The sequence below is a fragment of the Podarcis bocagei genome, assembly GCF_964188305.1.
Source record: "Podarcis bocagei genome assembly, chromosome: 9".
In the NCBI taxonomy this organism is placed as follows: domain Eukaryota; kingdom Metazoa; phylum Chordata; class Lepidosauria; order Squamata; family Lacertidae; genus Podarcis; species Podarcis bocagei.
This window is the reverse complement of record NC_138134.1, coordinates 50,374,007-50,396,838: the sequence shown is the minus strand read 5'-3', so window position 1 is coordinate 50,396,838 and position 22,832 is coordinate 50,374,007. Positions and strand designations below refer to the sequence as shown.

Sequence of the window (22,832 nt, the reverse complement as noted above, 5' to 3'; positions counted from 1 at the left end):
TGAGAGCAACAACTCATTACATTCAGACTTTGGAGCAGTGCTGCTGAGTATGACTGTAAACCTTTGGAGAAGATAACAATTATTATATAACATCTATTTATATCACAAGACCAAGCAATTCTTCTGGGTTTATGTCCTGTTGGATAGGATCCAGTTTTGTACTTTTTTTTACCACCTCTATTCTTACTATGAGCCCCATGCTTTTTACCCAGACAGATAAGAAATCTTTCCTTCCCTCTCTCCCTTTATTAAAAGCACACACATACAAACAATATTTTAAAAAAACCTTTATTTACAATAGCTAAAAACAAACACAGTTGTCCTATAGCAGGAGTGGGGCAAAAATTCTGCTGCTATTTATTGCCTGAAAACAAACCAAGTCTTTTGCAGCCTCCCTGAGAGCAGTAGCAAAAACCTAACTATGCAAAAGCTAGTAAGGTCAAGCTTTAGGAGGGGAAGAGGTAGAAACAGAATGATGCATGAGGTCTTTGATGCTACAGAGTGCAGTCACATGTCTAAGCGCAAAAAATAAAACAAACCCATCATGACAGGATGAGAAACCAACTTTTGAATAGCTGTTTTAAGTCAAAGTGTGTACCTTCTGGACTGAACTGTCTTGAATTCAGCACCTTCTTGGTTCAAAACTTTCTTAAGATACAATGTTTGGGCATCCACAACTGAACCACATCCACACTTCTTCTTTTTTATATTTTTTTTCATTAAGTTTTTGAAAAGTGTTTATACATATAAAACATAGTGATTTCAAACGTTAAAATACAGAGTGCTTTCAAACTCTTACACCTCCTTCCATCCCTCCATGGGTTCCATCTTTAAGATTAAATTTACTGCATCTTTTACCCTTATCTAGCTATTATATAACCATAATTATGATTAAATCAATTCCACATTACAAGTGTCTTTACATCCCTGCCAAAGATTTTAACTATTTATAGTGGTCTTTTAAGTAAATTACGTATGTATTCCTGTCTTTAGAAAATACTTGATCTTCCTGGTTTCCGAACTTCCTTGTCAGTTTCACCATTTCCACATAGTCCATCAGTTTCATCTGCCATTCTTTTGTTGGTATTTCTCCTTCCTGCCATCTCTGGGCTAGTAGCCTAGTAAAAAGGCTTCTGGTTTTTTAACAAATGTATTCTTAAACATTTTTTAAAAACTCATTATATATCATTTCCCAGAAAGCCTTTACCAATTTACATGTCTACCACATATGGTAAAAACTACCCTCTTTCTCTTTACATTTCCAACATGGTTTAGAACTTGTTTAGTACATTTTAGCAATTTTACTCGGTGTTAGATACCAGCAATGCATCATTTTCATATAATTTTCTTCCAACGAACAGCATGCAGTAAATTTTATTTCCTCTTTCCATAACTTTTCCCAGGATGAAAGTTGGATATTATATCCAAAGTCCTTAGCCCAGTGTATCACCACTGCCTTAAAGAAGAAACCAACACATCCGTACTTCTGGGCATTTGGCTGCATGCATATGCTGAATCCCTCTATAATGTCCCTATGAATGGCAACGGGATTTTTTCACAGTGTCTTTGGGAGGTAGATTTCACCATATTGCAAGAGCTGCAGAGAGATTTGATGGTAAATGGAAGGGCACCAGAAACAACAGATTATTTTGTGTGTCTGAATGCCTTCTTTTTCCAAAGCACAATTTTAAACATATTTATTTATTTCATAAAATGTATACGCCCCTTGATTGCTTCTTTAAAAAAAGACCCACCCATGAAGCAGTTTGCAAAAAGATACCTAGCAGTTCAAAAACATGTCAAAGTGCAAGTAGATAAATAGGTACCACTCTGGCGGGAAGGTAAATGGCGTTTCCTTGTGCTGCTCTGGTTTCGCCAGAAGCGGTTTAGTCACGCTGGCCACATGACCCGGAAAAACTGTCTGCGGACAAACATCGGCTCCCTCAGCCAGTAAAGTGAGATGAGCACCGCAACCCCAGAGTTGTCCGTGACTGGACTTAACTGTCAGGGGTCCTTTACCTTTAACTTTTTTACCCTTTCAGTAAATCTAGGCACTTTGCGAGAGCAGTAAGCGATTGCAAATAGAGCCTTCTGTAACCTGCTTTGGTATATTTTTTATTATATAGCAGTATATCAATAAACAACAACAGCAAAATAAAGGCAGATGAGGAGGATTTGCTGGGAAATCCTGCTGAATGCGATAACCCTGCAAACCCTTTCAGCTGTTGAGTCTAGGCCACTGGGCTTAGTCTAGTGAGTCATTAGAGCAGCTTGTAAATCGCTTGCTGTTGGCTGGGGTGGGGGGGGGGGTTGAAAAGTTAAGGACACTGGAGGTGCTGTGGAGTACATGGCCTCATTAGCATTTCAATGAGACCTGCTTGTTGACTCTGTGCCCATCGCTTGGGCAGCTCCCATCAGAATCCGTCTTTGTTGGTTTTAGCTCCGGTCAAGTCCACTTGCTGCAAGAGGGGAGTTAGGCACATTTAGTTTGTTTAGTCAGGCAGAACACTCAACAGGAAGGAAGGCAGGGACGAAGGAGGAAGGGGATTCTCGGGCCTTGCCATTGTCTGGGCAACAGGGCTTAAGCAGCCGCCAATGATTTTTTTAGTCTATAAGGTGCACTTCAATCCCTCACAAATCCTCTCAGTGTGGAGCAAGAGGGAGCACAGACATGGACAGATGGTGCAAAAAGCCCTTTGTTTTTGTCTTAAATGAGGAAGGGGGGTATTTTGTCTTCTTTCAACCATTTAAGGTAGCCTTCTCCTTGAATTCTTTCCTTACCCATGTCTTTGTCTGAGAGATGGGAAGACAATTCATTGGCCAACTTGATAAGCGAGAAGTTTTATTTCTGGACTGGACCACATTCTGCCCCCGCTCCTCACCCCCTACCCGCTGGGCATAAATCTGCAGTGTGTGTTTTAACCTGGCAAACCTGCACACACAACAAGTTGGTGGAGCTTTGCCTGGCATTAAGTTGCGGTTTTCAGAATAGTGTTACCTGCTAAATTTCTGCCTGTGACCACAGGAGGCCCCCAGGAAGGAAATGGGCACCTAACCCCCCCCCCCAATTATTGGGCAAAGACTAAGAAGGAAATGGTCCTCTCCACCCACTTTCTATGGGTGTTTTGAGCCTGGGTATGTTCTATTGGTGTGCAATAAACACTTTTGTTTCTGTCACCGACTAAGGATGTTGCATGCTTTACGTAAGGTGGAGGGGAAGGGATAGCTTCCCAATGCTTTCTGCTGACTCTTTTTGAGGGCTGATTCAGAAATGGTGTTGATTCAGCTTACAAGGGACTCTTATTCAAGTATACTTTATCAAAATGATTGTGGGCTCTTTTTTTAAAAAGAGTATTTGTGCATTTGTGCATTTGTGTGTGTGAAAATAGACAGGGCCGCTGGTTCTTGAAGCCCGATGAGAATTTCCTAGAAGTGGCTCTTTCGGCTGGAAATGAGAAATTTGTCATTCCCTAGAGAAAGCATTGTAAGTTATTTAAGAAAGAAAGGGGGAAAAAATCCCTTCGGATGTCGAGCCATTGGAACACATCCTGTGCTTTCACTCTGAAATGGGGTTAGTCAGCTGTCAACAAGTGACCCATTTTCCCAGCTGTTGTTGAATGCATTTAACCATGACTATGCTTAGACTCGATGTCACTCAAAAGAATTGTTAGCAATGCAGAGAGAAAATAGAGCCCAAGCCTAGTCTAGTCAAACATTAACTTTCCACCAATACTCAAAAGAGAGGTGGTGATTAAAAGAGTATACTATTTAAAAGGCAAAATAATCTGAAGAATAGTGTATTTTTTTTTAATAAAAAAGTATTTGAAAACAAATTCCATAAATATTGGGCAGTAGCAGAGTAATAAAACTTTGAATAATGAATAAATACAATGTATATAGTATACAGTGTTTATATAAACATAGATACTCATTTTTTATAACAAGGAAACCACTTAAATAAAGTTAAATAAAAAGCCTGCCGTTATCCTGGTGGTTTTCATTTACCACAGAGAAATACCCTATGCATTTGTCAATAACCAGATTGTATCTAGTTTTTATGAATTAGGAAATGAGAGCCAGTTATTCCTGAAATTCTCCACACAAATTTCATGAGTTTGGCCATTTCTTTAAAAAATCCAAAACTTTACCAACCAATCTTTCAACGTTGAGGGAGCACAATCCCACCTTTTTGTGCTATCAGCATCCATGCTGCTGTTTACAAGTTCCCCGTTAGCTCTTTGCTATTAGGGTTCATTTGATTCCTAGAAGTATCCTGTGAAGAATGGTCCACTAGGGCAAATGGGGCACTGCCCCACCAAACTCACTCCACCACTGGCCTACCTTCTTACTTTCAGTCTAAGGGAGGGGTGGCATTTCTCACATTGCTGCCACTGTGGAACTTGACAGAGATGAGGATGGGGGCAAAAGTAGAATTAGTCAGTTCTGCCTCCGACGCCACCTACTGTTGGCCTCCATGCCTGGCACTCCACCACTCCCAATGGGACCAGCCACCACTGTAAGTATTCCAGTAGAGTTGTCATAGGATCAAATTGTACATTTTGAGAACATTAGAGGTGGTCCGAATATCTGTTTTTATATAAAAGTACTTTATTATTGGACGGTGCCACCAAGGATGGTCAGTATCTTCTTTCTGCAATCCACATGAAGGCAGGCAACTTCACTGCCCATGGACTGAACCTAAGTGCAGCATCCTTTTCTCACGGTCGCCAACCAGATGCCCATGGCAAGCCCTCTAGTGATTTCCTCACTTGGCAGTTCCCAGGAACTGGTATTCAGAGTCATGTTCCCTCCAAGAGCAAAGTTGTTGTGTCTAGTGGCCATTGACAACCATCTATTTGGATGGCCTTAAAAGAAGACTAGTCAAATTCGTAGAATATAAGGCTATCACTACATCTAGTAGGAGTTAATTCCATAACTTGACTATGTGCTGAGTCTACCCTTTGTCTACCCTGAAACTCCCAACATTCAACTTCCATTGATGGTTCTGGGTTCTGGTATTATGAGAGAGGAAGTGGGACTTTCCTTTACCTTCTTTCTCCACAACATGCATAATTTTACACATCCTCTATCATGTATGTCTCCCCTTTTTCATCTCTCCCCGCCCCCATCTGAAAATCCCCAAACATTAGTTGGTTTGTTTATTTACATTACTAAGCTGCATAATATTTTCCAAATCTCCAAGAGTCTAAGTGGTTGTAACCTTTCCTCATAGGGGTGTTGTCCAACCCCTTGATCATTCCGGTTGCCCTTTTCTGAACCTTTTCCAACTCTACAAAATCCTTTCTGAGCTGAGGCACCCAGAACTGTACACAGTCTCTGAAGTGAAGTCGCACAACAGATTTGCATAACAGCATTATGATATTGGGAATTTAATTGTCAACCCCCTTTCCTAGCGATCCCTCCTATGGCATTTGCCATCTTCATAGCTGTTACACACTGGGTTGACATCTTCATTTGTCTCTCCAATAGGACCCTGAGGTGTCTGCTTGGTCAGTCACTGTTCAAATCTCATGAGCGTATATACTTTATTGATTGATTGATTGATTGATTGATTGCTACAATGCACATCACTTTACACTTGCATACTTTGACTTGCAGTTTCCCATTTTATCCCCCATTCACTCAGTTCAGAAAGATCCTTTTGGAGTTCTGCTGCAGCTCCTTTTTCTTGTAACCACATTTGTATCACCCACATATTTGACTTTTTAACATGTTCATGAAACCGCAGGTCCCAACACCCTTGGGGATATTAATTTATACACCTTTCCATTGGGAGAACTAACTTCTTGATCCACTCAGCTGTCTGGGAAATAGGAGTGAATGCCACATCTTCCTCTGTTTGCAAAAGCAACTTGTCATTCATTATTTTGTGGTGCAATGTTAGACATACCTGTTCTAGATAGCACCATATTGTATGCAGCTTATTAACTTGGTTTCCTTCTGGACTCCAAGGATGGTCATGGTTTTTGAACCTGTGCCGACATATGGATTCTTAGAACTACCATGTGTTCCTTTCTCCACCATTGGCTGTGTGCTTCTTCTAATCTAGACTCATGATTCTTGAGTCCCTAACTTTTTCAGAAAATGAATCCTACAGTATGTGCAGTGCAAACCTGTTTAAATCCCCTCAGACACTTTCCTCCTTCTGTTGGGATGAGATCAGTGCAGCTCCTGGATGTCCTAGGACCACCCATACCTTCTCTGACAACAGCTGGCATTGCGCACATCCAGACCCTTAACACACCCCAGATATGGAGAAGAATATTCCACCCAGCCAGGAAGATGTCTAGGGGGAGTGTGTTAGTTTGTTTGTAAGCTAACTCAAGTATCACGCAGAGAAAAGCTTGTGACAAACTTTAAAAAAACACAACTCCTCTTGAAATTATACCCTGTAACTGTAAGGAGTATGAAGTCTGTGATTTCCATGAGGAACAGTTAATCAAACTATCAGCTACATATTGCGGCAGCTCAGTTTTTGCACATCTGTTAAGCAGCACGGCTTGGGTAGGTTTCTCTTGCCTCTTGGAAGCTTTGTCAGTTCGCAAGAATGAGTGAAGAGGAGCCAGACAAATATAAAGGCCAGACAATCAAAGCTTTTATCTTTTAGATCTTTGCAGATGGGCCTTCTGATCAAATGACTAACAACTGCTGCCAGATCAGCAAGTAGCAACCACAAAACACCTGTACTTACTTAAGACGTTTAAATTGGAAGTTTTTCATGTAAGCTGTATTTACGTTCATACCTTCTCTAGATTCTGCGGCTCCCAAGTTCTGCAGCTAACATGATGTCACTCACAGGAATGGGAACTGAGGCCCTCAATGAAGCTACCTTGGTGTGCTATTATGACATTGCAGCCTCTTGCACATCACAGGCTGAGCAGAAAGTTAAGAACACTTTGTTTCATTTATTCCTCAACCACCTCCTCAGGGCTGGGTTGGGATTTTTCTCTTCCTACCGCATTATCCTCTCAAGAGCCATATAAGATGACTTGGGCTGGGTGGGAGTCACTGGTCCATGGTCACCCAATGAGCCTTAATGCTGAGAGTGGATTATCCCAAAACTCTGATTCCCCAGACCAGTTGTTCCCAAACTTTCTCCAGAACACAGACCACCTGAAAATTGCTGGGGGTGTTGGCAGACCACTTAATGATTTTTCAGCCCGTCGTAGCAAATGCGCTGTCCTGTGCTACATTGTCTTTTTATTTCTCCTTTTATTTTTTCATACATTGTATTTTCTTGTATTACAAGATGAATTCCATATAATTTAGACTGTAATACAACATGAGGCATTATAAGAAATAAAAGAAACAATAGCCAGTGTGGTGTAGTGGTTAAGAGCGGTAGTCTCCTAATCTGGGGAACCGGGTTCGCGTCTCCGCTCCTCCACATGCAGCTGCTGGGTGACCTTGGGCTAGTCACACTTCTTTGAAGTCTCTCAGCCCCACTCACCTCACAGAGTGTTTGTTGTGGGGAGGAAGGGAAAGGAGAATGTTAGCCGCTTTGAGACTCCTTAAAGGGAGTGAAAGGCGGGATATCAAATCCAAACTCCTCCTCCTCCTCCTCCTCCTCCTCCTCCTCCTCCTCCTCCTCCTCCTCTTCTTCTTCTTCTTCTTCTTCTTCTTCTTCTTCTTCTTCTAGCAAGGCTATTAAATATCAATATGGATACTTAATGCAATGGATGTGCCATCTCTTGTCTTCAACCACAAATCCACAGACGCATTACTTGGAACACCAGTATGTAGCTTGTGGATTGCTGGTGGTCCATGGACCACATTTTAGGAACCCCTGCCCAAACCATTGGGTTCCCTCAAGGTGGAAAATAATCCCCAAATTGGAAGTTGATTGAGTGAAATCTGCACTGCTTTTCTTGACTCTCATGTACTTTTATCCAGGAAGTTATCTATTGCTTTTCATTCCCGAGCAATGAGAATGTTGTATTCTTGTGATATTTTTAACCCTTATACACTGAACCACTTCCTGTAAACACAGACATGTGAGAACTACACATTCTTCCTGCAGACATAACACTGCACAGCTTATGATAGTGGCAGCTTACTGAAAATTGCAGCTTGGGGCACTTCAGCAGTTGGGGTGGGGTGGGGGGAAACAAGAATCAAATTCACTGTCAGAAATAATTAGGAAGGGATTGAAGGTTAAAATGGAGGGGGGGGCAAGTATCATAATGCCATTAGATAAAAAGACACCACCAACTTTTAGAAAATTGCGTTTTGTAGTGCATACTGTACTAGCTTGTTTTCCAGAGATTATCAAAGAGCTGGAAAACTAAAATGATAAAGGGATTTGAACATCTTGTTTTAGTAAGAAGAAAAAGAATGCCGAAGATGTGGAGTCAATGGAATTTAGAAACAGGTTAATTAAAGGGAATGATGTTCGAAAGATATAAACAGACACTTAAAAAAGTAACATCACTGTACATACAATGCCAACCAATCGCTGTGTTCGGCCGGAGCAGGTACCATCCCATCAGGAGGTCCGTTCCACAAGATGTCAGAATTGAGCCTTTAGTGTGACAACCCCTACCTTTGAAACCCTCTGCAGTAATAAATCAGACAGACACCTTCTCTATTGTTTTTATTTGGGGAGGGGATGCCTGCTAAAGAGGTTCCTCCTTCAAGAAGCCTTATAATTGGAGATATCTATCTGTACAGTGGTACCTCGGGTTACATACGCTTCAGGTTACAGACTCCGCTAACCCAGAAATAGTACCTTGGGATAAGAACTTTGCTTCAGGATGAGAACAGAAATCGTGCTGTGGCGGCACGGCAGCAGCAGGAGCCCCCATTAGCTAAAGTGGTGCTTCAGGTTAAGAACAGTTTCAGGTTAAGAACAAACCTCCGGAATGAATTAAGTACTTAACCTGAGGTACCACTGTATTGGATTTGAATGTATATGTGCTATTCTTGTTTTAAACTGTGTGCGTGTATATATATGTTTGTGTGTATATAATTTTAAAAAATGTTTTATATAAGCAGTTATTTTAACTTTTTAAAAACATATCTAGCAGTTTTCTTCTTATTTTGTAAGTCGGAATGCCTCATGGGAAGCAAATCATAAATAAAACTAAACAAAACAACAACAGTGTAGAGACAGTGAATGGGAATAATTGCTCACTCTAAGAAGTAGAACGCAGGGCCATCCAATTAAATGACTGACAGTAGATTCTGCACAGACTCCACATATGCTAACACTGCAAACCTATGTACATCTACTCAGAAGTAAGTCCTACCTACTGTCTTCATTGGGCTTACCGCCACCTCTCACTAAAGCTTACTTCACACAGTCCTCTTCCTGGTGTGCTGGTTTTCTACATGCAGGGAATTTTTGTTTTTACAGGGAAGGTGTTAAAAAAATGTTTTCCCTCCCCCACTTTTGGTTTTAACTGATACTGCCTAGGAAGGATACCATAATGTGACTTTTCAAAATGTAGCTCAGTGCTTGGCCTATGCTTATGCCGGTTAGGTCAATCAGTAGCCATATGCTCAGAGGCAGTATAGCTCTGAGTAGCAGATGTTTGGTACAGTAGATGGCTATCTGCATTCTGTCTTGCTTGTCCCTTTCTAAGGGTCAGTTGGAGAAAGAGGCATGAATGGACAGTTGCTGTCATGTGACACCCTTGTAGCCCTTTCTGCAGTATGAATTGACTGGCTTGTGTCTTTAGGGTATAAACAAGCAATATATGCATTCAAGAAGATCAAACCTATCCATTCTTAAGGAAATCAGCCCAGAGTGCTCACTGGAAGGACAGATCCTGAAACTGAGACTCCAATACTTTGGCCACCTCATGAGAATAGAAGACTCCCTGGAAAAGACCCTGATATTGGGAAAGATGGAGGACACAAGGAGAAGGGGACGACAGAGGACAAGATGGTTGGACAGTGTTCTCAAAGCCACAAACATGAGTCTGACCAAACTGCGGGAGGCAGTGGAAGACAGGAGTGCCTGGCATGCTCTGGTCCATGGGGTCACGAAGAGTCGGAAACGACTAAATGACTAAACCACAACAACAATTAGTCTCACCTTTCTCCCATCACCCTGATACCAGGCACTGAAACACATTGGCCCATTTCCCAAGAGCTGGACTTCTGCACGGGCAACCCATTGTCTTTCCATGAATGCCAGATCTTCTAACTTAGGGCAATGTAGAAGGACATGATAGAAGGAAAAAACAAACCCTAAAATGTGAAGCCTTAGTATGAGGTTTCAGACTAGGTCGCTTCCAGACAGAGCTAAACCTGTGAATTGATTGGTAACATACTGTGAATGGGTTATTGCCAGCAGGTGGTTTTTGTTTTTGATTTTTTATTTCTCAGATTCACCCCCCCCACTTCCCCCAGAAATGGGCAGAGGGAAGTGGTGGAATGGGCTGGTGTCTTGATGCCAATGACATCATGGAGACGCTGCAAAATAATGGAATGATTCAGGAGCACAGATCCCACACATCTGGAAGCACCCAGTATCACCTGAAACCCCAAACACTTTCCCACTACTAAGCAGCTGGCAGGGTTAAAAAGCACTCAGTTTGGGGACAGAGTGGCTTCTTGTTTAGTGCATGCTTCTCGTGGCTGGAGGGCATTGTTTGTCTGACTCGAGTGAGACAGCCTCCTGAAATGTTACTGACGTGCAGGTGGTTGCACAACCCTTTGGTTGTCTCTCTGAAAAGGGTGCAATCCAGCCCTTTGCATCTTTGCTTGGTTATTTAATGCTTTTAACACAAAAGTACTGCATGAAGAGTGGCTTCAAATGACTTTTGCGATCTAATTATTATTTTTCTTTGTCTCCTACCATGTCTTTTGAAAACTGATTATCACACGCTGAGGCGGGCCTTTAAACTGTACTGTTGACTAAATTTATTTTTTAGTGTCTGGGGCTGGTTGTTAATAAAACGAAGGCCATTTTTACTGTTTTCTTGCTTAGGAGAACTTTGCCGGAGTTATAAAATGTGTACCTTCCACAATCAGCTCAGGCTGGAAATGTTTTGCTTGTTGCTTTTAAAGAAAGAGAGAGAGAGAGATAAAGAAAGAAGGGGGAAAGCTCATACCTTAAGGACTTGTTACTAGGCAACGGGGTTCCATTTACCAGTTGCCACCATTTCCTTCTTACCGTATTACAGGCCTTATTATTAACATTTAGTTCAGAGAAATTGCTGTCATTATGTGAAGTAACTTCCTTTTGAGGTTACTCATTAACCTTAGGTATTTTACTGTGTGATTATAATTGCCAAATGCCATTGGCATGGAAAAACTCAAGGTATTTGGGTATAGGAGAGCAAGAAAATATATACACACTTTTCAAATTCTCTCCCCCCCCCTCTTTTTGTTCCATCACCATTAAGCAACAATTGATTGCAAATTGCTAGTTGGGAACACGTCAATTGCTAACAAGTGTGCATAGAACTGTGCTTTAGAAATGGGTCTCTAACATTTCCATCCTAAAGACAAAAGACCCTATTTATGAAGTAGCAAGGCTCCTCTCCCGCCTCCCCCTCCGTCTATGATATTGATATGGGACTTTTTCATGCTGTATTTGATTTTAAAGCTATGCTGACTATTGCTATCTGCATGGTTTGGCATAGTTGCTAAGAGTGTGTGGTGCAACCTGGCACATTCCTAATTCAAATCTCCCTCCAGCCTTCCCCTTACTACCGTAGGTCATGGATCAGCAGAATATAAAATAGGGGCTTGTTCACACTGGGCTTTACTATGAATTTCGAGTCAAGAATTTCTGGACATCATTCACATGATGTTTCCCTCAACCAGAATCCACCCCTCCCATTTTTTAGAGTGGCTTCCTGTTTTGCCAGTGCTGGGAAAATCCGAAAAGCAAAGCAAAATCAAACCCAATCACCTGTTGCCTGGCTGCAGGGTAGATTGCTGCTGTTTGCCTTCTCTTCTGTTAAGATGGCACCAGAAAGACCCGTGCCAGTGTTTCCAAAACTTCCTGCTCCTATAGACCACTTGAAAATTGCTGATTGTCTTGATGGACCTTTTTACGATTTTTCAGCTTGTTGCAGCCATTGCAATGCACTGTGGTAGATGCTGTATGACTTTTAATTGTATTTTATTGCTTTATTTATTTATTATTGTGTTTTATTGTATTACAGTTTGAATTCCATAGAATTCAATATCTAAATGTTCTTTATACACATGTTGCGGATCATCTAAATGAAGCTCATGGACCACAGACTCTGCCACCCCCATCTCCCCCACTAAAATGGGTATTAGTCAGTAGTTAATACACACCATTGGATCCAGGGTGGGCTTTTCAAGGAGCTGACGTACCACTGTTTCTTTATGTGTGGTGGGCACCACGTCATCCAGGTGGGCATCCCGCCCCAGCTCCGTGGCTAAAAACGAAGCCAAGACAGCGAGCGGGATCCATCCCCCTCGCTGTCTTGGCTTCTGCCAAAGCCGCGCGCTCATCTTGCTTTCAGGCCAAGAGAGCCACCGTTTGTCCACACACAGCTTTCCGGGTCATGACTAAACTGCTTTTGGCACAATGGAACACTGTAACGGAAACCAGAGCACATGGAAACGCCATTTACCTTCCCGCTGCAGTGGTACCTATTTATCTACTTGCACTGGTGTGCTTTCAAACTGCTAGGTTGGCAGGAGCTGAGACAGAGCAACGAGAGCTCACCCTGTCGCAGGGATTCAAACCGCCAACCTTCCGATCAGCAAGCCCAAGAGGCTCAGTTGTTTAGACCACAGCGCCACCCACGTCCCTACTTTCACTAGAACTTGCCTATCAACTGTGCCTAGTTCATTATAATATTGTTTGACCTATTTGAAAGATTGATGTTCCATACTTACCAGTATATATTAAACTGAGATGATAGCAGCTAAATAAATAGTATTCTGCAATTGAGGAAAACGTGTATATTGAAGTTGTTATATGTAAGATGGGTTAATGACAGGTTGCTCCAACATGCCTCATTTGGCTTGCACCCTTTCATTCCTTGAATTTTTTTGTATTTCCCAGCAAGAGACATTTCTTAACATGTATTATGTCTTTATGATTAATTTTTTTTTATTTCTACCCTTTCCTGTTCTGACATTGCTTTAAATACTGGATTAGTCTTTCAGGATATCAGCCTGTTAATGCAGAAAATTAGCTACATGTGCTGTAGGTTTTTTCAATCTAAATAAAATATGAGATATGCACTTCCTAAGTAAAATATATTTGGATCCATGCATATAAAATGGATCAAACATTTTAATTCTGTTTCTGGTGATACAAGAGCCAGCAAGGCTTCTTTTCAACGTTTGGGGCAAGTGCTCTCTATGAAAGTCTTACAAAACCTATTCATTCTTTCCTCCATTTCTCCTTAGTGTAGAAGTACATCAACATTCCTTGTAATTTGATTCTTTTGACAGGCTAGAGCAGGCCCCTGAAACTGAGATTCCCTGGTTGCCCGGTCATGTGACTCAATGTGGGGAAATATATATCATACTCAGGAAATTAGGAAGATAAGTGAGAGAGATGCTTATATTTTCCATTGCTTTTTGGCAAAAAATAAAAGGTATGCTGACCAAATGCTCATTTTGCATGTGTTTGGGGTCACTTTGATAATCGGGAATAGAAAGTTAAGATGGGCTACAGAATCTCAATCTGCTAAATCTTCTAAATTATATTGGCAGAATAACCAATGCCGTAAAGGGAAAGGTCTTTCAAAAAATCCCCTTATATGCGCATAATGGAGGAGATAGTATACAGTGGTACCTTGGGTTACATACGCTTCAGGTTACAGACTCCGCTAACCCAGAAATATTACCTCGGGTTAAGAACTTTGCTTCAGGATGAGAACAGAAATCGTGCTCCGGCAGCGCGGCAGCAGCAGGAAGCCCCATCAGCTAAAGTGGTGCTTCAGGTCAAGAACAGTTTCAGGTTAAGTACGGACCTCCGGAACGAATTAAGTACTTAACCCAAGGTACCACTGTATTTCATATCAATTTTGCAGTTCTCAATGAATAAATGCATTAGAAGCAATTGCACATAAAATATGGTGGAAGAACAGTGAGGATATTGCTTACTGTGACTATGAGTATAGGTAAAGGTAAAGGGACCCCTGACCATTAGGTCCAGTCGTGACCGACTCTGGGGTTGCGGCGCTCATCTCGCTTTATTGGCCATGGGAGCCGGCTTTTGTCCACAGACAGCTTCCGAGTCATGTGGCCAGCATGACTAAGCCGCTTCTGGTGAACCAGAGCAGCGCACGGAAACGCCGTTTACCTTCCTGCCAGACATGCTTTTGAACTGCTAGGTTGGCAGGAGCAGGGACCGAGCAACGGGAGCTCACCCCGTGGCGGGGATTTGAACCGCCAACCTTCTGATCAGAAAGTCCTAGGCTCTGTGGTTTAACCCACAGTGCCACCCGCGTCCCTTGCCTAAGAGTATAGGAAGCTGCCTTATATAAAGTCAGACCAATGGCCATCTAGCTCAACACTGTCTACACTGACAGGCAGCAGCTGTCCAGGGTTTCAGGACGGAATTTTTCCCAGTCCTACCTGGAGATTCAGGAGATTGTACCTGGAACCTTCTGCATGCAAAGTAAATATTCTACCACTGAGCTATGGCCCTTCTGTAAGACTGCCTGCTTGAAGGTGGGTCCCTGTCTGTGAAAACTGCTTACCAATGATACCAGTCTAGTCCAGTCCAGTTTGATTTCTTATGTTTAGCGAACACCCATTACACACATAAAAATAATAACAAGAATACTGCTACTAATAGTGGTTTGCATTTTTACTCTCCGACCTTTAGAAGCTTAATAATAATAATAATAATAATTTATTATTTATACCCCACCCATCTGGCTGGGCTTCCCCAGCCACTCTGGGTGGCTTCCAAAAGAATATTAAAATACTATAATACATCAAACATTAAAAGCTTCCCGAAACAGGGCTGCCTTCAGATGTCTTCTGAAAGCCTGGTAATTGTTGTTCTCTTCAACATCTGGTGGGAGGGTGTTCCACAGGGAAGGCGCCACTACCGAGAAGGCCCTCTGCCTGGTTCCCTGTAACTTGGCTTCTCGCAGTGAGGGAACTGCCAGAAGGCCCTCGGTGCTGGACCTCAGTGTCCGGGTAGAACGATGGGGGTGGAGACGCTCCTTCAGATATTCTGGACCAAGGCCGTTTAGGGCTTTAAAGGTCAGCACCAACACTTTGAATTGTGCTCGGAAACGTACTGGGAGTCAATGTAGGTCTTTCAAGACCGGTGTTATGTGGTCTCTGCGGCCGCTCCCAGTCACCAGTCTAGCTGCCGCGTTCTGGATTAGTTGTAGTTTCCAGGTCACCTTCAAAGGTAGCCCCACGTAGAGCGCATTGCAGTAATCCAAGTGGGAGATAACCAGAGCATGCACCACTCTGGCGAGGCAGTCCGCAGGCAGATAGGGTCTCAGCCTGCGTACCAAATGGAACTGGTAAACAGCTGCCCTGGACACAGATTTGACCTGTCCCTCCATGGACAGCTGTGAGTCCAAAATGACTCCCAGGCTGCGCACCTGGTCCTTCAGGGGCACAGTTACCCCATTCAGGACCAGGGAATCCTCCACACCTGCCCGCCTCCTGTCCCCCCAAAACAGTATTTCTGTCTTGTCAGGATTCAACCTCAATCTGTTAGCTGCCATCCAACCTCCAACCGCCTCCAGGCACTCACACAGGACCTTCACTGCCTTCACTGGTTCTGATTTGAAAGAGAGATAGGGCTGGGTATCATCTGCATACTGATGAACACCCAGCCCAAATCCCCTGATGATCTCTCCCAGCGGCTTCATGTAGATGTTGAAAAGCATGGGGGAAAGGACAGAACCCTGAGGCACCCCACAAGTGAGAGCCCAGGGGTCTGAACACTCATCCCCCACCACCACTTTCTGAACACGGCCCAGGAGGAAGGAGCGGAACCACTGTATGACAGTGCCCCCAGCTCCCAGCCCCTCAAGATGGTCCAGAAGGATGTTATGGTCGGTGGTATCAAACGCCATTTCCCATTCCCCTTTAAGTTTTATTACACGAATTTGTAAAAGGTGCTAGCCGTAATCCAACTGCTCAGAGAGAGGAACAGCAATCAAGCTCATGCAGAGCTTGTCTGAGGCCCTGGGCAGAAGTTTTGTTAGAATACAGGTATGAACCTCATACCAAAAAGCAGCCACTTCCTGCTAAAACCTCGAGGCCAGCTTAGGCCTCTGAGGCCCAGGGCATGTGTACCCAGCTGCCCCCCTGCATGGGCAATTGTGCCAGGCACCACATTTGAAGTTGTAGAGTGCATGCACATTAGGAAGAAGAACTGCCAATGCTTCTCCTTTCCTTATGAAGCTAATCTTTTGGCACTTTCATTATCTAATCTTAGGCTTGCCAGTAGCGTGCAAAGTGGATAAAAGCCAACCCTGAATGTTGCTTCTGTTAGGTCTCAGCTGAATTTCCCCCCATAGGGTAACAGCACTGATTTCCTGTTATTGGGTTGTGAGGGGTGTGGGAGGGGAGAAAGAGAGAGAATAGCCTTGTGATAGGACTGTCTCAATTTAGAATGGAAGATATTGCTTTAAATCTCACTTGTCGTTGGATAAGTGATCCCCAATATTTCAAAAGCAGAAAGATATTTCAAAAACAGGCACAGGGTCGATGCATTTGAACTATCTCTCCATCTAACAAACTGAAAATATTCCATCACAAATGGAAGGAAGGATAGATCTCAGAATGCATTTAAAAGTATACTGGCAACCCAAAACTCTTCCTGATGTTTGCCAAAATTGTATTTATTGCTTCCCTACAGAAACACAAAGATTGTTCAAGCACAGTTTTTGTAGAAAAAGCTTTAAAATAATTGCTGTTATTAATTATTTTGCTTTTACCTGCCTCTTGCAATGCTAGTATACTACAAATGTGATCCATCTTTAGAACTTTTGCTGAAACTGTCTTTGAAGCAGTCATAAGCTTGACAAATGATATTGCTTACAAATGTGGAAATTGTGAGTGGGGGAAAAACTTATATTCCAATAAAATGTGGTATTGATCATGGTAGATGCTGGAATGTAGCAGGAGCAAAATGGATAAGGTTACAGCCATGCTTTGAGGGTAGATAAATAGTGTGAAAACATTCACACATATAGTCCTATGTTCTTTTAGGTCTTTGTTTTATTTTCTCTCTCCAGGTCCCCCGCTTTCCTACTTGGGAAATTCAGCTCTCTCTTAGACTGCAATCCTTTCCACTTTACTGAAAGGAAACCCCACTGAACTCAATGGGATCTGCTTTTAAATAGACATAGAGTAGCATTGCTGCAGAACTAACGTTGCCAAAAAGTATATCGGAAGATCATGCAGTGTATATTTTCCCTGAATTGCTTGCATTTTAAAAGAGTAATAAAAACTGGTAGTAGTGTATTGCTTTGCTTGTTTTCAGATGATAGTTTTGAGTACTGTACTGTATTTTCCTAATTGTCCTAACAGTGAAAGGTGGCAGACTGTATGGCATGAGCTACTTGTCCTTAAAATTGTATCAAGTAAATCTTTCCTCTCCCACTCCCACCATGGAAGATGCGGATTCAGAGTGATTTACTGATTTGGTCTAGGAGGTTAACCTGTGTTGAGACTTAGCTGCAAGTTTGTTTCCTCAGCAGTCTTAACTTGGAGTTTATCTGGTTCACATCGATCCTTTAGTTTTATAATGAAACGGTTTATTTGCTTGTGTGCAAATTGTGTTTTCTTAGACAGAAACACAACAGACTTGTAAAGGGGCCAGCCTTTTGATCATTTCTCATCTGGAAGTGCAAAATCTCCACTGCCATTCTGCACTCAGTCATTGAGCACTCTAGAACAGACTAATAATATTACATTACTTCTCCTGCATGCTTTGTTTCTGATTGCTATTCTTTAAGAAAACACGTTTTAAAGTTTGGGTGACAAACTTTTTCTCTTGTCTATGGTAGAAACAGTGTCAGAATTCACAAGCTAGTCTTTGAAACCAGACCTTTCGCTTAGCAATGGAACTGGCCACTTCTAATTCTTGCCTGCATGCTTTATGCTGTTCTGCAGATGGAGAGTTAATCTTTATTTATTTATTTAGGCATGTGTATGCCAGGGAGACGTACTCCTCTTTCAAAGTAGTTAAATACTTAACAAAATTCTTGGAAGTAAACAAGGGTAAACATGGTAATTATGGAGGGTCCCACCCCCACTTTCCACGGGACTTCAGCATATTTCAACAAAGCCAGGCATGCCATGACAAAAAATAAATTAAAATAGGTCTTTAATAAACAAGATAGGCAATAGGAAATAATACTGGTCAGGGCTTGTTTTTCTGGCAAAAGGCCCCTACTCCAACCTGTTGCAACCACCTATAGGTCTGTAGGGACACCCCAATACAGGAGGCCCCATGTAGGAAAAGAACTTTAACATTTCTGTTTGACTGGGATCCTTGCCAGTGGCAAAGTTCAATGTGCAGTTTCCAGTAATTTTCTGGTATTATTCTGGTTTTTTGTTTTTTGTTTTTGTTTTTGATAGACCAGGACAAAAGCATTCGGCCCAAAGTCATGTTTCCTGATTTCTGTCATTTCTCAAGATGTGAATGAAGGCTGCTGAGGGACTTTGCGAGTTGGAAAACTGGTGTTACCTCAGAGCCACTGATGTTTTCTTTTTTCTCTTCTGCCCTGCCCCAGGCTCTCCCTTCACATCCTGTCTTGTGCCTTTGTAAGTCTCATACTTGGATGCAATTCATGTTGATTATTTCCCTGTGCAAACAATGTGTGACTGTTCTTATGCAACCAGCAAACAATTTTATTGATTTACTGGTTGGGACATTAGGTGTATAACGTTCTATAGATGCTGCAATACTTCACTAGCAATGCTGTATTTATAATGTTGTGTGTCACCCCAATCTCTGAGGCGTGAGAGGTTCCAGGGGTTCTAGGCTCTTACTCAGGGTGGTGTCTTAATGATATATGATTTATTTACACAATATACAACATGATCCTTAGGTGGAGGTGGCTGCTTTTTGGTATGAGTTTATACTTTTATTCTAACAAGACTTCTGCCCTGGGTCTTATTTCTCCCATAGCTGCAGGCTTGGATTCGAACAGCAATCAAACATTGCTCTCAACTGTTTCTCTGACTCTGTCTCCAGCTTGCGGCTTTTCTTCTCACACAGAGCCCCTTACCTTTGTTTCCCACCACCCAGGCTATCACCTCTACATAGGAAACTACTCTGGCTTATATTTTAACACTTTCCAGATCCAGGGGTTAGAAGGATCTCACATACAGCCTATGTCCTCCCTGCCAAACTCATAACAATAACTTATCCTGAATATGTTTTTTCTTACGGTACTATTACCTCATTAATGAGGTTTGGGTTTGGGTTCTTTATGCAAATTATTGTAGGGCTTGGCTGTGAACTAGGATGAGCATTGTGATAGATACCAAAATAAAAGTGGGGGGTTTTAAGGCAGTGGCGTAGTGTGGGGGGTGCAGGGGGGGCCGGCCGCACCAGGCGCAACATCTGGGGGTTAGGGTTAGGGGGCGCAAATCCACAGGTTAGGGGGTGCGAATCCACGGGTTAGGGGCGCAAATCCACGGGTTAGGGGGCGCAAATTACTTGCCTTGCCCCGGGTGCTGACAACCCACGCTACGCCACTGTTTTAAGGGGCTGTGTTTGGGTGCGTCTGTTGCTGCATTCAGGTGTGGGGTATTGCATTAGCTTTCCAGATTATAATGCTAGCAGTTCTGTCCCATTTTCTAATGTTCCTTTCACACTGCAGACTTCATTATGCCATGGAACTGTTGCTTTTTGAGCAATATACTGGCATGCAACGCTAAATTTCATTTATACCAGTGAGTGTGGTATGGCCCAACAATGAATGTCGTTGGACAATGTCACTACTCCCTCACTCTTTCTGCACATGTGTGGTTCTGTTCATCCATGATTCAGTCATAAGAACTGCAGGAAGGAACAGCTTGCTGGTATACGGCCCTGAATTTCGTCATTTTACTCTTGCGATTTTCTGGGTTAATGACATTGCAAACGTATTATTTTGGGAACCAATTAACACAGAAATGACTGCTAAACTTCCACTATGTTCTGCTGACTTTCCAGAAGTGATTGTTAAGTTGTTACAAAGCTCAAATATAATACAAAAATTAATAGTTTGGGAAATATTGGGGAAACAGAATAAACTTCCATGTAAATGCACCTGCATCTCCTGCGCCCCAATTTCCTCTGGATATCATGCTGGCACTGTCTGCACCCCACTTTCATCCTTGTGGTGTTGTATTCACCTCTCAACTACCCCTACTGCTACCAGCCACCACCATCTGTCTCCCCCACCTTTGGCATATTAATAGTTCATTGTGCCATCATTGTTGTGTATGTACCATGCCAATTTCATGGGCACCAAAATCACATTGATGGAAACCAAGTTGGGAACAAAAAGTGTCAAAGACACAGCCATGCTACTTCACATTCAGCTACGTAACTTAATCAAGAAGCATCAGACTCTCTTTCTGAAATGCATTTGCCAATATTTTTCATGCTGGTGTTGAAAGAAGAGGTTTATTGCTCAGACTGAACATTAAAACACTGCATCTGTTGTGAGACCACCAATTTAGGAACTGGTCAATAGGGTCTGAAGAATTTGAGAAAGAAGCCCACAACCTGTTGAATACAGTGGTACCTCAGGTTAAGTACTTAATTCGTTTCGGAGGTCCGTTCTTAACCTGAAACTGTTCTTAACCTGAAGCACCACTTTAGCTAATGGGGCCTCCCGCTGCTGCCGCGCCACCAGAGCACGATTTCTGTTCTCATCCTGAAGCAAAGTTCTTAACCTGAAGCACTATTTCTGGGTTAGTGGAGTCTGTAACCTGAAGCGTATGTAACCTGAGGTACCACTGTATTTCATCTAGTGAGTGAATCATCCTGCAGAGGCTGACTGTACAAGTTGTCTAAACCACAACCTCCTGTGGTATCAAAACCACTATCTGACTTTTAGAAGACATATGAAGGCAGCCCTGTTTAGGGAAGTTTTTAATGTTTGAAGTTTTATTCTGTTTTTAGTCCTCTGCTGGGAGCCGCCCAGAGTGTCTGGGAAAACCCAGTCAGATGGGCAGGCTGTTGTTGTTGTTGTTGTTGTTGTTGTTGTTGTTGTTATGCCATGCTGTAATGAACCAACTCCACTCCAATCAAGAAGGCTGAGCTTGTTTTGTTCCATGAGATCTAACAGGACATAAACAAAAGGGGGGAAAATGTCATAATCTTCTAGTCAAAGGAAATCTGCTGACCTCAGTGTGAGAATTCAGCTTTTAAAACTTAATTGGAGTTTCTTAATTTTGCCTGGATTTTCATGATAATTAAACAGAAATGCTACAGAGTGATGAAAGCACTTGCAATTGTGTAGAGTACTTTTAGGCAGATGTTGGCATTGATTGATAATAAGTTTGTTGATAATAAGTGGCAACAGTGGTAATCATTCCTATAGTGCAGGGATGAGGAACTTTTCAGGTCATGGGATGCATTACTCAAGTGCAAAAGTATTGAGGACAAATTCCTGTAGTGGGTGGGATCAGATCCAAAAGTGGGTGGGACACACTAGACACACAAACACAATCACATCTACATGCAAAGAAAGCTGTTTCTCATGGAAACAAAGGCATATATTCAATCGTTCGTGACCCCACTCAAGTTTAACACATTTTCTTCATAGACTGTGAAGTCCTGACTGTGCAAAAGAATTTGGTAATCCCTGTAGAAGAACACAAATACCATGAATGCAGAGCTGTGCTCAAGCCCCACCTTGCAATTCTTCAGAGCTTCAAACTTCAAAATGCAATTGCAACGCCAAAGTGCTGCATGCATGCAATGGGAAAACATCAACACTTTTTGAAGACATACAAATCTAATACATCTCTGCTTAAGTGTTTTCTCCTCTGCTTTGATATTCTTGCAGAGAAAGGAGCTACAGCTGCACCCTTTTCACAATATCAAAACCTTTCCCGCTCTTAGCTTCTCGCTGCTAAACAGCTGATGTGTGCTGGTAGCAGGGCAGCAGAAAAATCCAGAGCTAACCATGTACCGTATATAGGGTTATGGGTTCTCCACCTCTCCTAAAGTGCTTTAAAAAACCCCAAAAACTTCCAAGTGTTTCATAACCTGTATCTCATTTCCCCTCACAATGCCACTGTTGTTCCCATTTTGCAGGTGGAACACTGAGGCCAAAACTGTAATGTGTAATGCTCTGCTGTGGATTTACGAGTGGATCATACTGGGACAAAGGAAGTTGTCTTTTATCAGGTCAGACACTTTGTTCACTTAACCCAGTATTGACTCTGACTGGCAGTGCTTTTCCAGTCAGAAATCTTTCACACCAGATCCCTTTAGCTGGAGATGTCAGGGAATGAATCAGGGACCTTCTGCACACAGAGCATATGCTCAGCCAATAAGATATGGTCCCTCTAGCAAGTAACCAGTCCAGTGAGGCAAGGTTGGGGAGGACATGAAGTGGAATTAATAAGAGAAGAAAGCTGTGGTTTGAATTAAGGGGTAGATTGTTAGCACTTATCTCACCTCTCTCATGGTGCCAGTCCAGCCCGAGGACCCACATGACAGAGTCTTTGATGGTTTTGCTTCAGAAAAGCCCATAAACACAGCTTGGTAGAACCTGAGCAAGACTGGACAAGTTAGGAAAGGAAAATTACCTCATATGGCTTGAGAGTGCTGCCTCCAGCTTAAATAGGAATTGTCTCGCACAACAAGAAGATTGCTCCTGGATTCCTCTACCTATCCACATAGCAAAGGGAGGCTACTAAAACATTAA

The 22,832-nt window shown here is 42.5% G+C and overlaps 1 long non-coding RNA gene across 1 annotated transcript in view; it reads left to right on the top strand.

Moving 5' to 3' along the window:
* LOC308594783 overlaps nucleotides 1–22,832 on the top strand; it is a 146,693-nt gene that overhangs the window by 17,445 nt on the left and 106,416 nt on the right. The window lies entirely within an intron of this gene.